The 25,699-nt window shown below is 36.5% G+C and overlaps 1 protein-coding gene across 4 annotated transcripts in view; it reads left to right on the plus strand.

Annotated features, from left to right (window-relative positions):
• Positions 1 to 25,699, plus strand: part of PCCA (propionyl-CoA carboxylase subunit alpha) — a 626,991-nt gene that overhangs the window by 152,071 nt on the left and 449,221 nt on the right. Inside the window, exon 1 of one of the 4 annotated variants that reach the window (XM_077158594.1) lies at positions 2,539 to 3,047. The exons of the other annotated variants lie outside the window; for them this stretch is intronic. The gene's annotated coding sequence lies outside the window, so the exon portion shown is untranslated. Of the gene's footprint in view, positions 1 to 2,538; positions 3,048 to 25,699 lie in introns of those variants that run through there. 4 annotated transcript variants of the gene reach the window in all.

Below are 25,699 nucleotides of genomic sequence, written 5' to 3' on the forward strand. Positions count from 1 at the left end.
AAGTTGCAAACTCCAAATGGGTCCCTGGACCCAATAAGTCCTGAAATGCAGAGGGGCCAGCCTCTCCAGAACATCACATAGTTCCATCCCCCTATCCCATATTATCGACAGCCTATTCGAAAGTGAAAAAATTAGAATGGGCATATCCCAAATATCTCTAAAGAGTGGGAGACAGATCAAAGGTGATGGTAGATTTATACAGAGAAGGTAGGGTTTAACAAATGAGTATGATGCTGAATCATTATATTGATATTTCTTTTAGTCTCCAGTACCTTAGAACAGCTAAAAAAAACCTAAAATTGTGGAATTGTAACCCATATGAAACTCTGAAATCGGTTCTACAATGAATTATTGCAATGTACTTTGAAATTTGTTGCTTTTTTTGTATATATGTTGTTTATAACAAAAAAGAAAAAAAAAGAGAAAGAGGAGTATAACAGAGAAGATAGAATTTAACAAATGGGTATGACTGCTGAATCATTATACTGATATTTCTTTTGGTCTCCAGTGTCTCAGAGCAGCTAGAAGAAAAAAATGATGTCATGGAACTGTAACCCATACCAAACTTTAAAATCTGTTCTATAACCGCTTGTAAACTGCACTTGGAAATTTATTGCTTTTTTGTACATATGATATATTACATGCACACACATACGCACACACACAAAGTTTAAAAAAAAAAAGTGTTGCTTAGCCTTTCCTCTTTGTCTTATGGGTTGGCATATGTCCCTTTTACAAAAACTCCCCACTGCTAGGCACACTGCTATGGATTTGCATCATATTCATTCATTTATTTATTTTTAATTAAAAAATTTTTTTAAACAAAACATACAAACATGAACATTCTTACCATATGATCATTCCATTCTTGGTAAATGATCAGTAACTCACAGTATCATCACATAGTTTTATATTCATCACCATGATCATTTCTTAGAACATTTCTCAGAGAATCCCTCCAGAAAAAGAAATAAAAGAAAAAATAAAAAACTCATACATACCATACTTCTTACCCCTCCCTCTCATTGATCACTAGTATTTCCATCTACCGAGTATATTTTAGCGTTTGTTTCCTCTATCTTTTTTTATACCCCTTACCACTCCCTTTCACTGATTGCTGGAATTTCAGTCTACTCAATTTATTTTAACATTGGTTCCCCCATTATTTATTTATTTTTAATCCATATGTTTTACTCATCTGTCCATACCATAGATAAAAGGAGTATCAGACACAAAGTTTTCACAATCATGGAGTCATACTGCAAAAGCTATATCATTATACAATTATATGAAAAAATATAAAAAATGTGTAAAAAATATATAGAAAAAATATGAAGAAACGTGGCTCCTGGAACACAGCCCTACATTTTCAGGCACTTCCCTTCAGCCTCTCCAATAATACTTTAACTAAAAAGGTGATATCTAATTAATGTGTAAGAATAACCTCCAGGATAACATCTTAATTCTGTTTGAAATCTCTCAACCATTGACACTTTATTTTGTTTTATTTCTCTCTTCCCCCTTTCAGTTGAGAAGGTTTTCTCAGTCCCTTGATGTTGAGTCTCAGCTCATTCTAGGATTTCTGTCCCATGTTGCCAGAAAGGTTTACACCCCCTGGGAGTCATGTCCCACGAAGAGAAGGGGAGGGCGGTGAATTTGCTTGTCTTGTTGGCTGAGAGAGTGAGGCCACATCTTAGCAACAAAAGAGGTTCTCTGGGGGTGACTCTTAGGCCTAATTTTAAGTAGGCTTAGCCTATCCTTGGTGGGGAAAAGTTTCATGTGAAGAAACTCCAAGATTGAGGGCTCGGCCTTTTGCTTTGGTTGTCCCCTCTGCTTGTGAGAATATCAAATTCGGCACATGGGGAGGTCGAATTTTCCTCCTTTCTCAACATTCCCTCAAGGGGACTGTGCAAATACTTTTTTATTCACTGTTCAAAGCACTCTGGGATTTATCGGGGCATCACTCTGGACAAACCTACAAGATCTCATGCCCTACTCAAGGTTTCATGTACTTATGGTGTTCAGTTAAGCTGTCCACATAAGTTATATTAAGAAATGCACTAGACAAATTATAAATTTTGTACCAAATAAACATTTTTTGCTTTAGTCTCACACATAGGGTTAATTTTCAACTATGAATGACTATTTTCAACAACTTGCAATATTGACATTCCTTTGTTCTTCCTCATGCAAAAACATTTTTAAATTTGTACATTTAGTCACTATCATTGTATACTGTAGGCATTCCTAGATTATACCATCTCAGCCTGTATTCTCTATCTTTCCTTCTGATTTCATTTGTGCCCCCAGGCCTCCTCCCTCTATCATTCTTACATTCAGCTTCATTCAGTGTGCTGACATTATTGTATTACAGTTAGGTAGTATCGTGCTATCCATTTCTGAATTTTTACAGTCAATCCTGTTGCACAGTCTGTATCCCTTCAGCTCCAATTACCCAATATATCTACCCTATTTCTATCTCCTGATGGTCTCTATTCTTAACTAAAATTCTCCAAGTTCATTCACTGATGTTAGTTCATATCAGTGAGACCATACAGTATTTGTCCTTTTGTTTCTGGCTAATCTCACTCAGAATAATGTCCTTAAGGTCCATCCAAGTTGTTACATTCTTTATAACTTTATTCTGTCTTACAGCTGCATAATATCCCATCGTATGTATATATTGCACCTTGTTTAGCCACTCATCTGTTGATGGACATTTTGGCTGTTTCTATCTGTTTGCAATTGTAAATAATGCTCCTATAAACATTGATGTGCAAATGTCGGTTTGTGTCCTTGCCCTCACATCCTCTGAGTAGATACCTAGCAATTGTATTGCCGGAACATATGGGAATTCTATACTTAGCTTCCTGAGGAACTGCCAAACTGCCTTCCACAGTTTATGGTCTTAGATCTAATGTTTATGTCTTTGATCCATTTTGAGTTAATTTTTGTATAGATGTGAGATACGGATCCTCTTTCATTCTTTTACATGTGGATACCCTGTTCTCTAGGCACCATTTATTGAAGAAACTGTTCTGTCCCAGGTGAGCTTGCTTCACTGCCTTATCAAAGATAGTTGTCCAGGGTGGGCCATGGTGGCTCAGCAGGCAGAGTTCGTGCCTGCCATGCCAGAGACCCAGGTTCAATTCCTGGTGCCAGTCCACATAAAAAAAAAATTCCATACATGAGAGGGTCTGTATCTGAGCACACTATTCGATTCCATCGGTCAGTATATCTATCTTTAAGCCAGTACCATGCTGTTTTGACCACTCTTTGTAATAAGCCTTAAAGTCAAGTAGCATGAGACCTCCAACTTCATTTTTCTTTCTCAGGATACTTTTAGCTATTTGGGGCACCCTGCCCTTCCAGATAAATTTGGTTATTTGGTTTTTCTATTGCTGAAAAGTAAGGTTTTTGAATTTTAATTGGTATTGCATGGAAACTATAAATCAATTTAGATAGAATTGTCATCTTAATTATATTTAGTCTTCCAATCCATGAAGTTGGTATTCCCTTCAATTTGTTTAGGTCTTCTGTGATTTCTTTTTAGCAATTTCTTGTACTTTTCTTCATACAGGTCTTTTGTATATTTAGTTAACTTTATTCATAAATATTTGATTATTTTGGTTGCAATTGTAAATGTATTGTTTTTCTTGATTTCCCTCTCAGTTGTTCATTACTAATGTGTAGAAACACTACAGATTTTTGAGTGTTGATCTTGTAACTTGCCACTTTGCTGTACTCATTAGATCTAGTAGTTTTGCTGTGGATTTTTTGGGGTTTTCGACATATAGTATCATACCATCTGCAAACAGTGAGAGTTTTCCTTCTTCCTTTCCAATTTTGATGCCTTGTATTTCTTTTTCTTGTCTAATTGCTCTGGCTAGAACTTCCAACACAATGTTGAATAACAGTGGTTATAGTGGACACCCTTGTCTTGTTCCTGATCTTACAGAAGAGTTTTCAGTTTTTCCCAATTGAGGATGATGTTAGCAGTGGGTTTTTCATATATTCCCTTTATCATGTTGAAGTTCCCTTCTATTCCTATCCTTTAAAGTATTTTCAACAAGAAAGGATGTTGAATTTTGTCACATGCCTTTACTAAATCAATCAAGATGACAGTGTGGTTTTTCTGCTTTGATTTTTTTATATGGTATATTACATTAATTGATTTTCTTATATTGAACCATCCTTGCTTACCTGGGATGAATCCTACTTGGTCATTGTGTATAATTCTTTTAATTTGGTGCTGGATTCAATTTGCAAGAATTTTGTTGAGGATGTTTGCATCTATATTCATTAGAGAGATTGGTCGGTAGTTTTCTTTTCTTGTAATATCTTTGCCTGGCTTTGGTATGAGGGTGATGTTGGCTTCCTCGAGTAAGTTAGATAGCCTTCCCTCCTCTTCAATTTTTTTGAAGAGTTTGAGCAGGGTTGACACTAATTCTTTCTTGAATATTTGGTAGAATACACATGTGATGCCATCTGGTCCTGGACTTTTCTTTTTTGGGAGCTTCTTAATGACTAATTCAATTTCTTGTGATTGGTTTGTTGAGATTGTCTATTTCTTCTTGACTCAATGTTGGTTGTTCATGTCTTTCTAGGAATTGTCCATTTCATCTACATTTTCTAGTTTATTAGCATAAAGTTGTTCATATTATCCTCTTATTACCTCCTTTATTTCTGTGTTGTTAGTCATTATGTCTTCTCTTCCATTTCTGATTTTATGTGCATCCTCTCTCTTCTTTGTTTTGTCAACCGCTCCAAGTGTCCATCAATCTCATTGGTTTTCTCATAGAAGCAACTTCTGGTTTTGTTGATTTTCTTGATTGTTTTGTTCTCAATTTCATTTATTTCTGCTCTAATCTTGTTATTTCTCTTCTTGTGCTTGCTTTGGAGTTAGTTTGCTATTCTTTCTCTGGTTCTTCCAAGTGGACAGTTAATTCCTTGATTTTTGCTGTTTCTTCTTTTTTGATATAGGCATTTAGGGCAATAAATTTCTCCCTTAGCACTGCCTTTGCTGCATTCCATAAATTTTGATATGTTGTGTTTTCATTTTCATTTGCCTTGAGGTGTTTACTGATTTCTCTTGTAATTTCTTCCTTGACCCACTGGTTGTTTAAGAGTGTGTTGTTGAGCCTCCATGTATTTGTGAACTTTCTCGCCCTCTGCCTATTATTGATTTCCCCCTTCATTTTTTTATGATCTGAGAAAATGTTTTGTATGATTTCAATTTTGTCAAATTTATTGAGAACTCCTTTGTGACCCAGCCTATGGTCTATCCTTGAGAATGATCCATGAACTCTTGAGAAAAAGGTGTTTCCAGCTGTTGTAGGGTGTAATGTTCTATAAATGTCTGGTAGTTGTAGCTCATTTATTGTGTTATACAAATTCTCCATTTCTTTATTGATCCTCTGTTTAGATGTTCTGTGGGGAATTGAAGTCTCCAACCATTATGGTAGATGTGTCTGTTTCTCTTTTCAGTGTTTGCTTCATGTATTTTGGAGCATTGTGGCTTGGTACATAAATATTTATAATTGTTATGTCTTCTTGTTAAATTGTTCCTTTTATTAATGTATAGTGTCCTTTTTTGTCTCTTTTAACTGTTTTATATTTGAAGTCTAATTTGTTGGATATCAGTATAGTTCCTCCTGCTCTTTTCTGATTGTTATTAGCATGAAATATATTTTCCCAACCTTTCACTTTCAACCTATGTTTATCCTTGGGTCTAAGATGTGTCTCCTGTAGACAGCATATAGATGGGTCCTGTTTTTTAATTCATTCTGCCAGTCTATGTCTTTTGATTGGGGAGTTTAATCCATTAACATTTAGTGCTATTACTGTAAGGACAGAACTTTCTTCTACCATTTTGGCTTTTGGATTTTATATGTCATATCTAATTTTTCTTCTTTTTACCTTTATTGATAATCTTCATTTCTTCATTCTTCTCCATGCCTTTCTCTCCTGTCTTTTCCTATCTGTCTCTAGTGCTGCCTTTACTATTTCTTGCAGAGTTGGTCTTTTGGTCACAAAATCTCTCAGTGATTTTTGTCTGAAAATGTTTTAATTTCCCCTTCATTTTTGCAGGACAGTTTTGCTGGATACAGTATTCTTGGTTGGCAGTTTTTCTGTTTTAGTATCTTAAGTATATCATTCCATCGTCTTCTTGCCTCCATGGTGTCTGCTGAGAAATCTACCCATAGTGTTGTTGGGCTTCCCTTGTATGTGATGCATTGCTTTTTTCTTGCTGCTTTCAAAATTCTCTCTTTCTCTTTGACATCTGAGATTCTGATTAGTAAGTGTTTTAGAGTACATCTATTTGGATGTATTCTGTTTGGGGTATGTTGCACTTCTTGAATCTGTAATTTTAAGTCTTTCATAATAGTTGAGAAATTTTCAGTGATGATTTCCTTTGTTAGTTTTTCACCTCCTTTTCCCTTCTAATCTTCTGTGACACTGACAGCAGGCATATTTGTGTGCTTCATGTTGTCATTCAATTCCCTGAATCTCTGCTCATGGTTTTCTATTCTTTCCCCTATATTTTCTTTTTCTTTTTTGCATGGTCAGGCACTGAAAATCGAACCTGGGTCTCCAGCACGGCAGTTGATAAGTCTGCCTGCTGAGCCACCATGTCCTTCCCTCACCTATATTTACTTTTGCATGTCAGGTTTCAGATGAGCTGTCCTCCAGTCCACTAATTGTGTCTTCTGCCCTTGAAATCTAACATTGTAGGTTTCCATAGTTTTTTTTTCATCTTTTCCACTGTGCCTCTCATTCCCGTAAGTTTTGCAATTTGTTTTTTCAGACTTTTAATTTCCTCTTTTTATTCATTCCTTGCCTTCTTTATATCCTTCCTCAATTTGCTGATTTGATTTTTGATGAGCTTTTCCATGTCTACTTGAACATTCTGTATTAATTGTTTCAACTCCTGTATCTCATTTGAATTATTGTTTTGTTCCTTTGACTGGGCCATATCTTCAATTTACTAGTATGACTTATTTTTTTTGCTCGTGTCTAAGCATTTGATTTCCTTAATTAGTTTATTCTGGTGATTGTTTTCTTGCTGGATGACTTTGTCGTCTGTCTTTTCTTTGACATTCAGTTCAGCTTATTTTAGAACTCCAACTTAGGCTCTAACAGATCAGAATTTTCCAGTTCTTGTTTTCTTGTTTCTTTGCCCTGCCTATATGATGCATGTTTCCCCCTGCCCCCGTCCCTTTAGTTGATCTACTTAGGTATTATAGATCGCAGTCAGATTTTCCTAGACCAAACTGGCCTCAGCTCAGCAGGAAAGAGTCACCTGTGTCACCTGTATCACTTTTCCCTGTGGGTGAGACCCAGCAGGTTGAAAGGCTTTCCTGTGAAGCCTCTTGTGTTTTTCACATCTTCCCCAGTATGTGGTGCTTCTCTGCCTGTGGGACCCACCAGCATAAGATGATCGTGGTACCTTTAACTTCAGCAAACTCTCTCTGCTGGAGGTGTGGTTGAGAGTGATCAGAGGTTGTAGACTGGCTTTACTCACTTCAGTTTTCCAGACGTTGGGGTCTGAATTCCTTGAGGGAGAGATTCCACTTGAGCTGGGGCCCTACCCCTCTCCTGGGAAAGGCTTAGCCCCCAGACAAACTCTCAAATAAGCTTAATTCTGCCTGTGCCCTTGGCGGTTGGAGCCTGAGAAGCCCTGCAGCTTCATCCAAAGAGTAGTCAAGCCGTAGAAACACAGCCACAAAACAGAAAAGAAAAAAAAAATCCTTTTCAGACCAGGACCCCATTCCTCGGGTTTGCCAATCAAGAGCTTAAGTTGAGGGCGGGCCACGGTGGCTCAGCAGGTAAGAGTGCTTGCCTGCCATGCCCGAGGACCTGGGTTCGATTCCCGGTGCCTGCCCATGTAAAAAAATAAAATAAAATAAAAAGCTTAAGTTGGTATGTTGCTTTGTGCATGTCCAGGTCCTTTGTGCCCCCTCTTTTCCTTCAGGGCCCAGACCCTTTCAAGTATTTTGTACTGTCCAATCCAAAAAAACCTGTTGTTTTTTTTTTGTTTGTTTGTTTCCTTTTTCCATCAGTTCTGCCCTTTTTGTACTGGGGCAAAAACCAGCAACCTCAGCTTTTACTGAGCTTGGGGCCTATTTCTAGTAATTAGAATTTATTCATTAATTCCACAGTTGGAGCTTGGTTGCACTCAGTTCCTGCTACTAGTAAAGTCTCTTTCCTATCCCCTTTGAGAAGCAGCCTGTGGGGGAGGGGTGCCCACCCCCATGGCTTGGGAAACTCATGGTTCACTGACGTGGCCCCAGCAGTTGTTCTCTACTGTTCTTGGCTCTTTACTAGGTGCTCTGGAGGACGAACTAAATTTAAATTCTACACTTCACTAAGCCGCCATCTTTGCTCCTCCCTGGACATGTTATTTTGGTCATGGTTTGTGTTTTTCACTATCTTTCAGTTCCTTAAGCTTTTAGGATGATTAAAATATGTATTTCTTATTGTATTTTGAATTTTGTAGTCCATTATTACTGAAAGTAGAAACTCCTTCTTCTTGGGCCCCTGCTGTTGTTCTGTGGGTGTCCAGAACTGAACACAATGCTCTAGGAAGTATCTGAATAGTCTAGAGTAGAGGGATACTATTTTATAGTATCCAGAGTTTATTATATTGGCTTTTTAGTGCTAGTTTACTTGAACTTTTGATGAACTAAAAGATATGGTTCATTTCTCCATTCCTGTGTACTATGCTTGTGCACATACTTTATATACATACATACATGTATATATATATATGTATATCCTTGATCAGTTTTATCCCTTTGGTTTTAGTTTTATTCTCTCTACCTTTTAATTAATATTTTGTTACTCTTTTTTTTAGCTTTGACACATTGTTGAATTGGGTTATACAATGTTGTTGTATGGCTATATGCATGTTTTTAGTAAAAATGTCTATTAGGAAGGGATGAAAGACAGGGCTTCTTTTTTTTGAACAGAACTTGACTGTTTTACAATCTGGTTATAGTATTTTAAACAGCTATGTACCTGAACAAGTGTATTGGTGTAATACACGTTTCTCTATCTTGTCCATAAGCACACATGTAGTTATGGCCACTACGAAGAGAAGTATGGGTAATATTATGCATTAAAAAGCACTTGGTATGGTTATTTCTGTAGTTGATAGGGTGTGTAGTAATATGGAAAATACAAAAAAAGGATATGTAGAAGTAATCTGAAAATGTTGCATGATTTAAATATATATAGTCTAATGCTGACATATCCCAGAGTAATTTGGTCAGTGAATAAAGAAATATTTGCAAAGTCCCCTTGGAGGACTGGGGAGGAAGGAGGAAATATTCAACTTCCCCATTTGGAGAATTTCTGATATTCTTGCAAACAGTGGGACAGCCAGATTGATGGGCTGGGCCCTTGGTCTTGGGGTTTGCCTCTCTAAAACTGATTCCTGCAAAGGATAGGCTAAGGCTACTTAAAATTATGCCCAAGAGTCACCCCCAGACAACATCTTGTGTTGTCTAGATGTGACCTCTCTCTCTAAGCCAACCTGGGGAACTCACTGCCTACCTTCTACATGGAACATGACTCCCTGGTATATACATCTCCCTGGCAGTGTGAACAGAACTTCCAGGATGAGCCACCATCCAGAATCAAGGGATTAAAACAGCCTTCTTGACCCAAAGGGAGAAGTATGAAATGAGATACAATAAGATTTCGGTGCCTAAGAGATTTCAAACAGAGTTGAGAGGTTATCGTGGAGGTTATTCTTATACATTATATAGATATCCCTTTTTAGTTAATGGTGTATTGGAGTAGTTGGAGGGAAGTACCTGAAAGTCTTGAGCTGTGTTCTAGTAGCCTTGGGTCTTGAAGATGATTGTATAAACATTTAGCTTTTATGATGTGACTGTGTGATTGTGAAAACCTTGTGTCTGATGCTCCTTTTATCCAAGGTATAGACAGATAAGTAAAAAAAGTATATAAAAAATAAATAATAGGGGGGATAAGGGTAAAATGAATTGGGTAGTTTGAATGCTACTAGTAGTCAATGAGAGGGAAGGATAAGTGGTATGAGACGCATTAGTTTTTTCTATTTCTTTATATTTCTTGTTCTGGAGTGATGCAAATGTTCTAAAAATGATCATGGTATTGAATATTCAGCTATGTGATGATATTGTGAGCCATTGATTGTATACCATGTATGGAATGTATGTGTATGAAGATTTGTCAATAAAAATATGAAAATATATATATATTCTAAAACATGGTATTTAATAACTTTTGATTTGCATTATTTTCATTCATGTCAATTGAAAATGTGAGCAGTGAATTCAGAAATGCTGTGGAGGAATGACTTTCAGAATTAAAAAATTTACTTGGGTAATTAAGACAGTTGTGATAAAATATATGTAAAATGTAGTAGTTTATGTAAATTTGGTGTGAGATTAGAATGATAAAATTTATGTTTTTCTCAAAAGATTTCACATTATGCTCTAGAAGAGGCAAGGGACTCGTTCCTTGTCCCTGCACCCTCCTACCCCTCTACTGCCAATATAGCTATAGTGGTGCAGGATTTGGCAGCCTGTTGGTAGTAGAGCTGAAACACCCAGAGGTTTAAAAAAACCACCCCATTCTCTGGCTATTTAATAAATTTATAGCTGTTGATTAATTTTTAAATTTGTAGATTAGGTATTACCCTTTGATGAGAAAATTGGAAAAAGAGAACTAATAATGTAGGGAGGAATCAGAATTATGTCTTTTCATATTGAGGCTAACAAAGGAAGAAGGAATTCTTGGAAATAAAAGTCAAATTGGATCTGTGAAATGCCAGATGAGTCTTTTTTGGCAGATGAAATAAATAGTGCTTTTTTGGGTCCATTTAGTCATTTTCATAAAGCTGACCACAAGGTGGGGATAATATAATGTTTATAATTTCTGGATGACCTGTGAAGTCATCTAGAGTTGTACTGATACAACCTTAAATAATTTTAAGGAACTTTTTTGTATTTTATTTAAATTTATTGATGAGTAGGCTTAAAACAGTTAAGTTTTAGATATGTCTTGACCATCTAGTTGTGCAAATAATAATTTTTTTATTGTTTCCTTGTAGTTTAGAGGCTTTTATTTTGAATCCACAGAATTACACCTTTTCATCCCAAGATTATTTCTGTACTTCATTTTCACCAAAAAATCCTGAAATTGATTTACTTGTTAATTTGAAAATTATTTTCTTGTTTATGCAGCCATACTGTAAAAGGACTGAATCCAGTTAAGGCTTTATTATTGGTAAGAGTATAGAAAAATGTATTTCAGATTAGTTGCATTTCATGAGGTAGACATGTTTATTTCTTGGTAGAACACAAGTCAAGTCCTGTCTCTTCTTTCAATAGTTGAAAATTGTTGTGGCTGATTAAAATTACATGATCAGAATGCTGTTTTCTGATTGGCATTGTATGTTGGCCTTAGTGTACTGTGAAAATGCCATGTCATGTCATGCTCAGATCATGGATTTTATCTTTGAAGGCTGTTCATATATTTTATTGAATTCTAAGAGTCTTGGTATTTAATTTCTAGAGTGCATATCAAAACCCAAAATTGAAACAGAACTTTGAGGTTAATTTGTGATTAAATAGCATTACTGAAACAAAAATTCAAACCTTTTGTCAAATAGAGTAGTGGAAGTGTCAAAATTGAGCCTTTAAAACTGCCCACACACCCTTTTTATGTGACATTGCCTTTTAAGTACTTAAGGCAATAATAGAGTAATTTATTTAAAATATTCTTGAAAGTGCTTACCAAGATGTGACAGAGATACCCTTTGGAGTGGCATCTAAAGCTTTTTTTTTTTTTTAATGTTTTTTATTGTTAAATATAACATATATACAAAGAATAGAAATAAAAAGCAGTGATTTTTAAAGTATAGTTCAATAACTAGATACAGAACGGATTTCAGCGTTTATGGGTTACCATTCCACTATTTTAGATTTTTCTTTCTAAGCTCTCCAAAACGCTGGAGTCTAGAAGAAATATCTTGCTTTCATGGAAAAAAAAAACATATGAAAATACAAGCAATGTTAAAGCACATTGCAGTAGTTAGTTTTAGAACAGATTTCAAAGCTTGGTATGGATTACAATTCCACATATTAGGCTTTTACTTCTAGCTGCTCTCAGGTACTGGAGACTAAAATAAATATCAGTATAACGATTCAGCAATCATATTCATTTGTTAAATCCTACCTTCTCTGTATAACTCCACCATCACCTTTGATCTGTCTCCCACTCTTTAGGGGTATTTGGGCTATGCCCATTGCAACTTTTTCATGTTAGAAGAGGCTGCGATAGTATGGGATAGAAGGATGGAACTAGTTGATGTTCTGGACAGGCTGACCCTCTGCAGTGCAGGACTTATCTGGGCCAGGAACCCATCTGGAGGTTGTAGATATCTGGAAAGTTATCCTTGTGCATGGAATCTTTGTAGAATCTTATATGATGTCCTAGGTATTCTTTAGGATTGGAAGGATTGGTTGTGGTTGTGGTTTCACAAGTTATGTTAGGTAGCAATGTCTAACTAAAGCTTGCCTAAGAGTGACCTCCAGAGTAACCTCTTGAGTCTATTTGAAGTGTCAGCCACTGATACCTTATTTGCTCCACTTCTTTTACCCCTTGTTGATCCCGGGGTGTCGGGCCCAGACTCATCCCTGGGAGTCATCTCTCATGCTACCAGGGAGACTTTCACCTCTGGATGTCATGTCCCAAGTAGTGTGAAGGACAATGATTTCACTTGCAGAGTTGGGCTTAGAGAGAGAGGGGCACACCTTGGAGCAACAGAAGAGGTCTTCTGGAAGTAAGTCTTAGGCAGAGCTATAGGTAGGCTAAGCTTTTCTGCTACATACATAAGCTTCACGAAAGGTAGCCTCAAGATCAAGGCTTGACCTATTGATTTGTCTATCCGTAATGTTTCACACAGTATCAGGGGTTTCCCCAGTGATAAAGTTTAATACTTCCATATTTTTACTCCCATCCCTCAAATGATTTTGCCATTCCTTTTTTTTTTATTGTATAATATAACATATACAAAGCAAAGAAAGAAACAAGCAATAGTTTTCAAGGCACTCTTCCACAAGTAGTCACAGGACAGATCCCAGAGTTTGTCATGGGCTACCATACCACAGAATTTTCCTTCTAGTTGCTCCAGAACATTGGAGGCTAGAAGAAGTGTATGTTTATTTTAATCATCACTTTTTAAAAAAATTTTTTGTGAAAAATAACGTATATACCAAAAAAAGCAGTAAATTTCAAAGCACACCTCAATAATTGGTTGTAGAACAGATTTCAGAGTTTGGTATGGGTTACAATTCCACAATTTTAGGTTTTTGTTTCTAGCTTCTCTAAGGTACTGGAGACTAAAAGAAATATCAATATAATGATTCAACATTCATATTCGTTTGTTAAACCCTACCTTCTCTGTATAACTACCATCATCTTTGATCTTTCTCCCACTCTTTAGAAATATTTGAGCTATGCCCATTCTAATTTTTTTATGTTGAAAGGGGCCGTCAGTAGTAAAGGTAGGGAGATGAAACGATTTGATGTTCTGGAGAGGCTGACCCTCTGCATTTCAGGACTTATCTGGTCCAGAAACCCATCTGCAGGTTGTACATGGAACCTTTGTAGAATCTTATATATTGTCCTGAGTCTTCTTTAGGATTGGCTGCAGTGGTTTTGGTTGGGGTTTGACAAGTTATGATAGATAGCGATGTCTAACTGAAGTTTGTGTAAGTCTGACCTCCAGAGTAGCTCTCGATTCTAGTTGAACTGTCTTAGCCACAGATACCTTATTTGTTACACTTCTTTTACCCCTTTTGGTCAGGATGGCAATGTTGATCCCAGGGTGCCAGGGCCAGACTTTCCCTGGGAGTCATCTCCCATGCTGCCAGGGAGACTTTCACCTCCGGATGTCATGTACCAAGTAGGGTGGAGGGCAATGATTTCACTTGCAGAGTTGGGCTTCAAAAGAGAGAAGGGCCACACCTAAGCAGCAGAAGAGGTCCTCTGGATGTAATTCTTCGGTATAGCTATATGTAGGCTAAGCTTCTCTGGTACATACAGAAGCTTCACAAAAAGAAGTCTCAAGATTAAGGGCTTGACCTTTTGATTTGGGTATCTGTAATGTTTGATACAGTGTCTGGGTTTTCCCCGGTGGTAAAGTTCAAGTTCAATATATTTTCTCCCATCCCTCAAAGAACTTTGCCAATACTTTTTGATTACCTGCTTAATGTATTCTGGGATGTATCCATGTATTACATTAACCTATACAGGATTAAAGGCCCTCATTCTTATTCTGGGATGTTTAAAAGTTATATCTAGACAGGTTGAGTTAGGTTATGTGCTACAGAAAATTTTGGTTCTGGACAAAATGAACCTTTCTTTGGTCTCAAAGAGTAGATGAGGTTCTAAAACATGAACAATGTCTCTCTTGCCCCTTTCTTGCCCCTGTATTCTTAATTACCTTAATCCTGACTGGCTTCATTCTTAACTCTAAATACCAGGCTGTACATATATAAAACAGCCTCTCAAAATCCAGAAATAATAATTACCAGTCCGGGCTAAGTGTAACTGCTTATAAGAGTTTATAATCTAGATCCCTATTTTCTTGTAAATATTTTGTAAATAGAACCATGCAATTATTGCTCTTTTGTTTCTGGCTTATTTTGTCCCACCAGTTGTCCTATGGGTTCATTCACAATGTTGCATGCCTCACAACTTCATTCCTTTTTGTAGCAGCAGAATATTCAATCAAATGTGTACACCATCACTTTGTAATCTACTTCTCATTCAGTGCATCCTTCAGCCACGCCCATCCGTTAGGCACCATGTATAATGTCCAAAGTCCACAGTCCATCAACACTCTGAATTTCAGATAATTTCATTGTTCCCAAGAGAAAGATAAGCAATAAACATACCCTCACCTAATAGAAAACCCAAACCCTCCCTAAACTCTTGTCCCTCCCCCCATTATTTACTCCTGGTGTTGCCGTGGTGCTGTTGATGTTTTCCTTTAAACATGTCCCATAGTATACACTAGCAGTTTTCCCCAAAACGCCGAAGTTATATCCTTTTTGTACAAGATTCCTATCTTTGAAGTAGTTCATGCAAGAACTTATTTATGTATGTAGTATTAATCGCTGGGACACAGATCTATATGACCCCTTTTAATCATGTTCACCTTTGATATGGTAATATTACTTTTGGAACCTCTAGTGAACCGCCTTCACTCCTATCTATTCCCTTACATTTTAGCCGAACCTCATTAGCTAACCACTCATCTGTCTCCACCTTACGTGTATCACTAAGTCTTCTATATTCTCTATTATAGTCCTCTGATTTTACCTTTACCATGGTCGTAAAAGTGGAATCATACAGTATGTATGTGACTGGCTTATTTTATTCAGCATTATGTCTTCAAGGATCATCCATCTTGTCATGTGTTTCAGGGTATCATTTCATTTTAGTGCTGCATAATGTTCAATTATATGTATATCTCACATTTTGTTAACCCATTCATTTTTTTCATGGGCACTTGGATTGTTTGTATCTTTCAGTGTTTGTGAATTGTGCTGCTATGAACATCGTTGCTCAAATGTTTGTGTGTGTCACTGCTTTCAGCTCTTGTGGGACTATACCAAGCAGTGGTATTGCCGGCTCATAGGGCAATGGAATATTTTGTTTCCTAAGGATCCACCAAATTGTCTCCCTCAGTGGCTGCACCATTATACATTCCTACCAGCAGTGTATAAAATGTCACAATTTCTCCACATTCTCTCCAACATTTGTAGTTTCCCGTTTGTTTAAAAGCAGCTATTCTTATAGGTGTGAGCTGGTATCTCTTTGTAGTCTTGATCTCCATTTCCCTAATAGCTAATGATAATGAGCATCTCTTCATGTGCTCTTTAGCCATCTGTATTTACTCTTTAGAAAAATGCTTATTTATATATTCAGCCCATTTTATAATTAAGTTACTTGTTCTTTTGTGGTTGAGTTGTATGATTTCTCTGTGTATACAGGTATTCAAACCTTAATTTGATGTGTATTTTCCAAATCTTTTCTCCCATTGAGTTAGCTGCCTCTTCACCTTTTTTGATTAAGTCTTTTGAGGCAAAAAGCATTGTATTTTTTTAAAAAATTATTTTATTTTATTTTTTTAAATGCCAAAAAATACAAAGCAAATGCAAACATTCATATTTTGATCATTCCATTCTACATATATAATCAGTAATTCACAATATCATTACATAGTTGCATATGCATCATCATACACATTTTTTGGAACATTTGCATCTATTCAGAAGAAGAAATAAAACGAAAACAGAAAAAAATTTATACATACCATACCCCTTACCCCTCTCTTTCATTGATCACTAGCATTTCAAACTAAATTTATTTTGACATTTGTTCCCCCTATTATTTATTTTTATTCCATATGTTCTACTCATCTGTTGACAAGGTAGATAAAAGGAGCATCAGACCCAAGGTTTTCACAATCACACAGTCACATTGTGAAAGCTGTATCATTATACAATCATCTTTAAGAAACATGGCTACTGAAATACAACTCTATATTTGTTTTCTCTCTGTCATCAAACACTATCTGTGATCACTTCTACGGCAAATTACACTGCAGATATTTTTTGTAGTAGTCATTTCATTTTTTTCTATATAATATCTTTCTTTCTTTTGAGAATATCTTGTTCTTTTTTGAGAAAATTTGCTTTTCCATTAACCATGTGATCAAAGATAGAGTAGATAAGCAAAGGGGTATGGTTTTTTGCCTGAGAGGAGAGAACCAATTAAGGGGAAAAGATGAAGGATGTGCGGAAGAGTTGTTCAACCGTGGCTCCTGAATTTCTTTATATGTGTAGTGATTTACTCTGTGTCATCTCTATCCTAAATGCTTTACAGATATAAATTCATTTACTCCTCATAAGTTATTTTATAATCATGGGAAGTGAGGCATGAAGCAGTTGAAAAGTTAGCCCAATGCCATTGCATCTGGCCCTGCAGTCCCAGCTCTTAAGCATTACACAATACTGTTTCTACTTAAAAACTTTCTTTTTGTACAGGCCACTGTGGCGCAGTGGCAGAGTTTTTGCCTGCCACCCCAGACACCTGGATTCTATTTCCAGTGCCCGTCCATGTAGAAAAAACAAACAACCTTTCTTTTCTATAGGAATATCATTTAAAACTCTGCCTAAGAAGTTTTTATAAGATTTAAATAGGTTGGAAAGAGAAGGAAGGGGAGAATGTAGTGACAGTTATAAGTTCAGAACTTCAAAAGGCTATATAAGGTATTTCTGTAGTGGAGAAGCTAAGCCTACCTATAATTATCCTTAAGAGTTAGTTCCTGAAAACCTGTTACTTGCATAGTTGTATCCTCTCTTTTTCTAAGCCCAAATGTACAAGTAAAATCATTACCCTCCTTCCCACATGTGATATGGCGTCCATGGGTGTGAATCTGCCTGGCAACGTGGTTCATAACTCCCAGGGATGAGCCTGGGCCTGGCACCAATCACCAGTGCCTTCCTGACCAAAAGGGAGAAAAGGAGTGTCACAAAATAAAGTAGCAGTAGTTAACAGAGTTCAAATAAAATTGAGCAAGTCTATTCTGGAGGCTACTCTTATGCCAGCTCCAACTAGTTATTGGTAATTGCCATGGTTTGCCAACTCCACACCAACTTCATTCCTGTTAACCCTTAAAAAACAACCATTGCTCTGAGATTCTACAAAAATTTTATGCACTAAGTTTAATTTTCAGAAACTTAAACCATCACATGGTTTCTAGGCTGGATAAGTCCTGAATGAAACCCAGAGGTGCCAATCTTTCCAAGCACATCAACCATTTCCATGGCCCCATCCCATGTTGTTGACAACCTTTTTTTAACATGAAAAAAGTTAGAATGGTTATAACATAAATATCCCTAAAGATTGGGGGAAGGATCAAGGGAGAAGGGAAGATATAACAGGGAAGTTAGTATTTAACAAATGAAAATAATTATTGGGTTCAGTATATTGATATTTCTTTTTAGTCTCCAATGTCTTAGAGTTGCTAAAAGGAAAAACGTAGAATTGTGAAACTGTAAGGTATGCTAAAGTTTGAAATCTGTTCTATAACTACTTGTTAAAATATACTTTGAAATTTATTTCTTTTTAAAATATGTTAAATTTCACAATAAAAATATTAAAAAAAAAACAGCTGTTCTAGACAAAATGCGGAGAAAGAGATGTACCTGTTCACTGTCGGTAGGGAAATGAGAGGTGCAGCCCCTTGGAGAGCAGTTTGGTGGTTCACAGGAGGCTAAGCATGGGTTTGCCATATGATCCTGAAACCCCGTTGCTCAGTGTTTATCTGAAGGAACTGAGTTTGGGAACATGAACGGACATTTGCACACTGGTGTTTCTGGTGGCAGTGATCGTGATCCACAATGAATGGAGGTGGCCTAAGGATACAACAACTGAGAAATGGAAGGGGAAACTATTTTGTATACATACAATAGACTACGGTGGCCATAAGAAGGAATGAAGTTGTGAGGCATGCAGCTAGATGAATGAACCTTAAGAACTGTATGTTGAATGAAATGTCAGGAACAAAAACGCAAAATATTATCATGCCTCAATTATATAGACTAACTATAATATAAAAAATCAGTGAACTAAAGCTGAGAGCATGAGTTATCATGTTAGGACTTATTGTAAAGGGTCCTAGAGTGTATGCTCCTACAGCAGTCACATATATTTAGCAGGTGTTAATTCTAAATTCTGAGATACTGAGCTGTTTGTATATAACCAGGTCTTTCCAAGAAACTTGGGTATTTAGGTGACATTTGAGACTCAGAGTCATAGCTCTGAAGCTATGACAGTCAGCAGTACCCCAGTACAGGAATGGTTTAAACAGCTGAAAGAGTGATAGATATCGAGTAGAGATATGAATGAAGCTGAACTGGATTGGACTAAGGTATATCACAAAACTGGGTAAAGGATGATATTGTCCATATCTTAAAAACTCAACTTCAGTGTTTATTTGGTGGAAAATTTATATTTGGGGTAGTGCATTTCCTAATTTAACTTGTATGGTCAGTTTAGTTGAACACCATAAGTACAGGGAATCTTGAATAGTGGCATGAGATTTTGTCGGTTTGTCCAGGTTAATGTGATGCCCGGATAAGTTCCAGAGTGATTTGGGCAGTGAATAAGGAAGTTTTTGCAGGGTCCCCTCAGAGGAATGGGAAGAAAGGGGGAATGTTCAGTTTCCCCATTTGGAGAATTTCTAATACTCTTGCAAGCAGTGGGGCAGTTGAAACAATAGGCCGAGCCTTGGATGTTGGGGTTCACCTATATGAAGCTTATTCCTGCAGAGGATAGACTAAGCCTACTTAAATTAGGCCTAAGAGTTACCCCCAGAACTTTCTTGACCAAAAGGGGGAAGGGAGAAATAAAAAATAAAGGGTCAGTGGCTGAGAAATTTCAAACAGAGTGGCAAGGTTATCCTAGAGGTTATTGTTATGCATTATATCGATATCCCTTTTCATTTTATGATGTTTTTGAGTAGCTAAAGGGAAGTACTTGAAAATGTAGAGCTGGCTCCAGTAGCCATGTTTTTTGAAGATGGTTGTATGAAGATATAACGTTTACAATGTGACTGTGTGATTATGAAAACCTTGTGTCTGATGTTCCCTTTATGTAGGGTATGGACAAATGAGTAAAAAATATGGATTTAAAAAAACAGATAATAGAAGGAACAAAAGTTAAAATATATTGAGTAAATGGAAATACTAGTGGTCAATGAGAGGGAGGGGTAAGGGGTATGGTATGTATAAGTTTTTTTCTTTTGTCTTTTTGTTTCTTTTTCTGGAATGATGCAAATGTTCTAAAAAATGATCATGGTGATGAATATACAAATATGTGATGATATTGTGAGTCATTGATTGTGCACCATATATGGAATGTATGTTAATGATGTCTGTGTTTCTATGTTGTTTTGTTAATAAAAATATTTTTAAAAGACTGTGTAAGGGTAGTAATGCCATTTATTTGAAGGTTGTCACATAGACACATAAAATAGAAGAATATTTTGCTGAGGTGAGTGTTTATGTTAGATATGAGGATGGTTTGCCTATTGTGTAAGATGCCAATTTTTTTCCTTTATTAGACAGCAGGCATGAAATCAGTGAAGGGAAAGCATTGCATTTTCAAGTCTCATTTAATTGGAAGGTTAGGAAAACACTGGTTGGAATTTTTGAGAAAGAAATCTCAGAAATGAGAAGAATGTTAAATTGTATACATATTAAATATGAAATGAAAGGAAAAATTCCCTGTGCAAAAGTGGTAGATTTTTATCTTGGAAAGAGTCCCTTTGACTTTTATTTATCGCTTCATGTTTAGAGGTATCTTTATAATAAAGTTTTATTGAGTGGACTAGCAAAGTTTTCATCCATCTTTGCTTTATTCCAATTACCACTTAGTTTCCTGGAGTGCTGTATACATACTCTGTAACAGAACTCGTACTTTATCATGATTTTATTTGTTGTATTATGTCCTCCTAGTTGGATTGTAAACTCAGTGAGGGCAGGAGGACAATCCTTCTCTCATCTATAGTTGTATTCTTAGACTTAACAGTGTGCCTAACACAGGTTTTGGCAGGTTTCTGTAGAATGAATGAATGACTTTAATGGACACTCTTTTTTGTATAGATGTTTGGTTAGCTTTTATTATATAGTTATTCTGAGTGTTGCATAGGATACTTATGAAGTATATGATTGCTAGCTGGTTATTATAAGACTTTTTTGATGATCTTTGCTTGAAGATGCTTAACTTTATAATTAAATGTTTGTTTTTTCATGGTACTTTTCCAAATTCTAATTGTCTTACCAAGCAAGGGTTTCCTCCCCAACATTCTTAGAGTACAATACTATGACATTGGTATTTTAAGAAAAGAAATAATTTTATTCAGAGGTTGACTGACAAGGAGACAGAAGGAAAGGCTCAAATCTCTCTCCCGGATCTGAGAACTAAGGGAAGCTTTATGGAAATGAATGGTGGGAATTGGGGACAGATGTGGGAAGGTGTGACTTGATATAGCCCAATTATAAGAGTTGTCCATTTATGGTGGACTGGACTTTAGGCCACGTCTTCCTTATTGAAGGACCTCTTGCTGTTGAGTTGCTTCTGATGTCTCTTTGTCCTTATAATCTTGGTTCTGAGGGAGATGATCTTGGTTCCTGGTGTTATAAAGATTTGACTAAAAGAGAGGAGTCTGAGTTTCCACTGATGCTGAAGTAACAGAACTCATGGTTAAGCTTGGCTGTTTGTAAAACAAGCTCGGAAGGAAACATTACAGAAAAAAGGAAGTCATGATAGGCTAAAGCCTGTGGTTGAAAGTGATTTCATCTTTTATCTCTCAAATGCTGCCTTTTTTTTTAACTTTAAAAATTTTTATTATATAATATAACATATATAAAAAGCAAAGAAATACAAAAGCAATAGTTTTCAAAGCACTCTTCAAAAAGTGGTTACAGGATAGATCCCAGGGTTTGTCACGGACTACCATATGATCTCCTCATATTTTTCCTTCTAGCTGCTCCAGAATGTTGGAGGTTAGAGGGCTTAAATACTTTTTTATCATCACAATCCTTTTTTTGTGAGCAATAATATATACACAAAAAAGGTATAAATTTCCAAGCACGCACCACAATTAGTTGTAGAACATATTTCAGACTTTAACATGGGTGATAATTTCACAATTTTAGGTTTTTACTTCTGGCTGCTCTAAAATACTGGAAACTAAAAGAGATATGAATTTAATGATTCAGCATTCGTATTCATTTGTTAAATCCTATCTTCTATGTATAACTCCACCATCACCTTTGATCTTTCTATCCCTCTTTTTAGGGTTGTTTGGGCCATGGCAATTCTAAATTTTTCATATTGGAAGGGTCTGTCACTAATAGGGGGTAGGAAGATGGAACTATCTGATGTTCTGGAGAGGCTGGGCTAGGTTTCGGGACTTATCTGGACCAGGGACCCATCTGGAAGTTGTAGGTTTCTGGAAAGTTGCTCTAGTGCCTGGGACCCTTGTGGAATCTTATATATTGCCCTAGGTATTCTTTAGAATTGGCTGAAATGGTCCTGGTTGGTGATTGGCAGGTTATGATAGGTAGCAAGATCTACCTGAAGCTTGTATAAAAGCAACCTTCAGAGTAGCCTCGTGACTCTATTTGAACTCTCTCTGCCACTAATACTTTATTAATTACACTTCTTTTTCCCCCTTTTGGTCAGGTTGAAATTACTGATCTCACAGTGCCAGGTCTGGATTCATCCTTGGGAGTCATCTCCCACTTCACCAAGGGAGACTTTCACCCCTGGATGTCATGTTCCACGTAGCGGGGGAGGGCAATGATTTCACTTGTAGTGTTGGGCTTAGAGAAAGTGAGGCCACATCTGAGCAGCAACAGGTCCTCCAGAAGTAACTCTTAGGCACACCTATAGGTAGTCTAAGCTTCTCTGCTACCTACATAAACTTCACAAGAGTAAGCCTCATGATTGAGGGCATGGCCTATTGATTTGGGTGTCCCTAAAGTTTGACACAGTATCGGGATTCCCTGATGGTAAAGTTTAATAGTTCCATATTCTCTCTCCCCTCCCTCAGGGGACTTTGCCAATACTTTTTGATTAGCTAAATAATATACTCTAGGATATTTCCAGGTATTATAATGATCTATACAGGATTAAAGGACCACTTTCCTATTCTTTGCTCTCTGTGTTTCACTTGTTCAAATGAGCTAATTCAACAGTTAGGTTGAATTAGATTATGTGCTACAGAAAATTTGTTTCAGATCCAATAAACCTTTTTTCCATTGGTCTCAAAGAGTATCTGTGGTTCTAAAATATAGATGCTGTCTTCCTTACCCCTGTGTTCTGAATTACTTTAACCCCAACCTGTTCAGCTTTGTTCTTAGCTCTAAATATCAGGTTATATATATAAAACATCTCTCAAAATCCAGAAATAATAATCACCACTCCGGACTTAATGTGTCTGCTCTAAAAGCTTACAGTCTAGGCCCCTGATTTTTTATAAGCGTTTTCTAAAGATGAACCAAACCATTGTTGTTCTTTTGTTTCTGGCTGATTTTGTCTCACCAAATGTCCCACATATTCATTCACATCATTGCATGCCTCACGACTTTGTTCCTTTTTGTACCAGCAAAGCCTTCATTCATAAGTATACACCATTGTTCGCCAATCTGCTTCTCCATCAGTGCATCCTTCAGCCACCTGCATTCATCGGGCATCATGTAGAAGGCCCAAAGTCCACAGTCCATCAACATTCTCAATTTTAGATAATTTCATTGTTCCCAAGAGAAAGAAAACCAATAAACACACCCTCATCAAATAGGAAATCTAAATCTCCTTTTAACTCTTGTCCCTCCCCCTCTGCTGTTGCTGTGCTAGTGCTGATAGTTTCCTTTTGAACATAGCTCATGGCATGCAATAGCAATTTTCCCCCTGTACCCTGGACTTAAACATTCTTTATACAAGAATCATATCTTTGAAGTAATTCTTACGAGAACTAACTCATATTTGTAGCGTGAATCAGTGGGACATGTAGGTCTATACAACCCCTACATTTTTTTTTGTTTTTTACATGGGCAGGCACCAGGAATTGAACCCGGGTCCTCTGGCATGGCAGGCAAGCATTCTTGCGTGCTGAGCCACTGTGGCCCGCCCTATCAATTTTGTTCATCTTCAATATGGTAATATTTCTTCTAGACCCACTAGAGAATCACCTTCGCTCCTATCCCCTTACATTGGAGTTCAACCTCATTAGCTAATAGTTCACCCATCTCTAGTGTCTATGTATCTCTAAGTCCCATATATTCTGTATTATAAGCCTCTGATTATACCTTTATGCTGGTCATAAAAGTGGAATCGTATAGTATCTATTCTTTTGTGTCTGGCTAATTTCGCTCAGCGTTGTGTCCTCAAGGCTCATCCATCTTGTCATGTGCTTCAGGACGTCATTTTGTCTTACTGCTGCATAATAATCCATCATATGTATATACCTCATTTTGTTGATCCACTCGTCTGTTGGTGGCCATTTTGTTTATTTCCATCTTTTGGTGATTGTGATTAATGCTGCTCTGAACACTGGTGTGCAAATGTCTGTGTCGTTGCTTTCACCTCTTCTGGGTATATACCATGTAGTGCTATTGCTGAGTAAATGCTACCTTTTTGATCAAGCCTTCTTTGATTGCCTTGTACTCTGTTCACAATTAAGCGCCTAATTTTTACCTCTCTTCATGTATTTATTACTCTCTGATACGTATTGTTTTTATTATTTTATATGCATGTATTATTTGCTCTGCCATACACTCCTTTTTGTGCAAAAACCATGTCATATAAACTGGATGACAAAGTATTCCATTTTCAGAACCAGCATACTTTTTAGGTGAAAAGGGCGCTGATCAGATGGACTTCTGTGATAATAAGTGCATACTGAGACTGTTGCAGGTAAACTTGGATATATAATTACTTTTCTTTACAATAATCAACACATGGCTTTGACATGTTAAATAAGGAGTGGCCAGCAGTACTTGTTTCCAGTCACATGAGATGAGCATTAAAAGGCAGAAGAGAGTAGCAGTTTAAGAACACTGGTTTGTGTCTTAGTCTTGTCCCTACCATGTTACCCTGGAAAATTTACTTGATCTCTCAAATCCTCATTTTACTGGCTTGTTAGATAGAGTGATCATTTATTTCCTTCCCGCTGGTTTCTTAGGCTTTTTTTGAGGAGGAAATGGTATAAAAATAACTTTGAAAATGGGGAAATGTTATATAAATGTATGATAATACTTTGTATTTCTAGGATAAATTGAAGATGTTCTAACTTTGTAATCAAGCTAGAATTTGATGACTGAAAAGTTTATCCATAAGGTGGTTTTTAGGGTAAAGTAAACCTTAATACAAAGCCTTGTAAACTGTAAATGTAAAATAGATAATTAAATAAATATTGTTAATATTATATTCCTTGTTCTTTACTTCCTTTAAATTAAAAAAAAATGATTATCACCATTTATCTGTAAATCTCTCATTTGTGTCATTTCAACTTCATCTTATTCTCCCTTTCCTTTCATGACATCATTGTTATTAACCTAAATAAAAAATGAAAGTAACAGATTGCAGAGTTAGAATAGTGCCAAGTAGTGGCAGGAATTATTATTTAATTGCTCGAGAAAATTAGAAATCGTGATCTTTGCTTTTTTAATATTGTCTTCAGTATTTGAAATAAATGTTATAATATGGGTTATACTTGAACACAGCAATTAAATGTAGTAATAAAATATATTCCAACTATAGACAGAGAATCCTGTGTTTAAACTATATGCCTCTTACTTCCATCCTACACTGTACTGAAAATTTGATGCGTTCCAGAAAGCAATAAATTTTAAAAGAAACTTTAAAAGTTTTCAAACGAGGGCAGGCCATGGTGGCTCAGCAGGCAAGAATGCTTGCCTGCCATGCCAGAGGACCCAGGTTTGATTCCCAGTGCCTGCCCATGTTTAAAAAAAAAAAAAAAATGTTTTCAAACGAAATACAAAATCTTTCAAATAAAAATATCCCAGGCCAATTTAAAAAGTTTTAAAATGAAATTTAATGT

Source organism: Tamandua tetradactyla, chromosome 4 (assembly GCF_023851605.1).
Source record: "Tamandua tetradactyla isolate mTamTet1 chromosome 4, mTamTet1.pri, whole genome shotgun sequence".
In the NCBI taxonomy this organism is placed as follows: domain Eukaryota; kingdom Metazoa; phylum Chordata; class Mammalia; order Pilosa; family Myrmecophagidae; genus Tamandua; species Tamandua tetradactyla.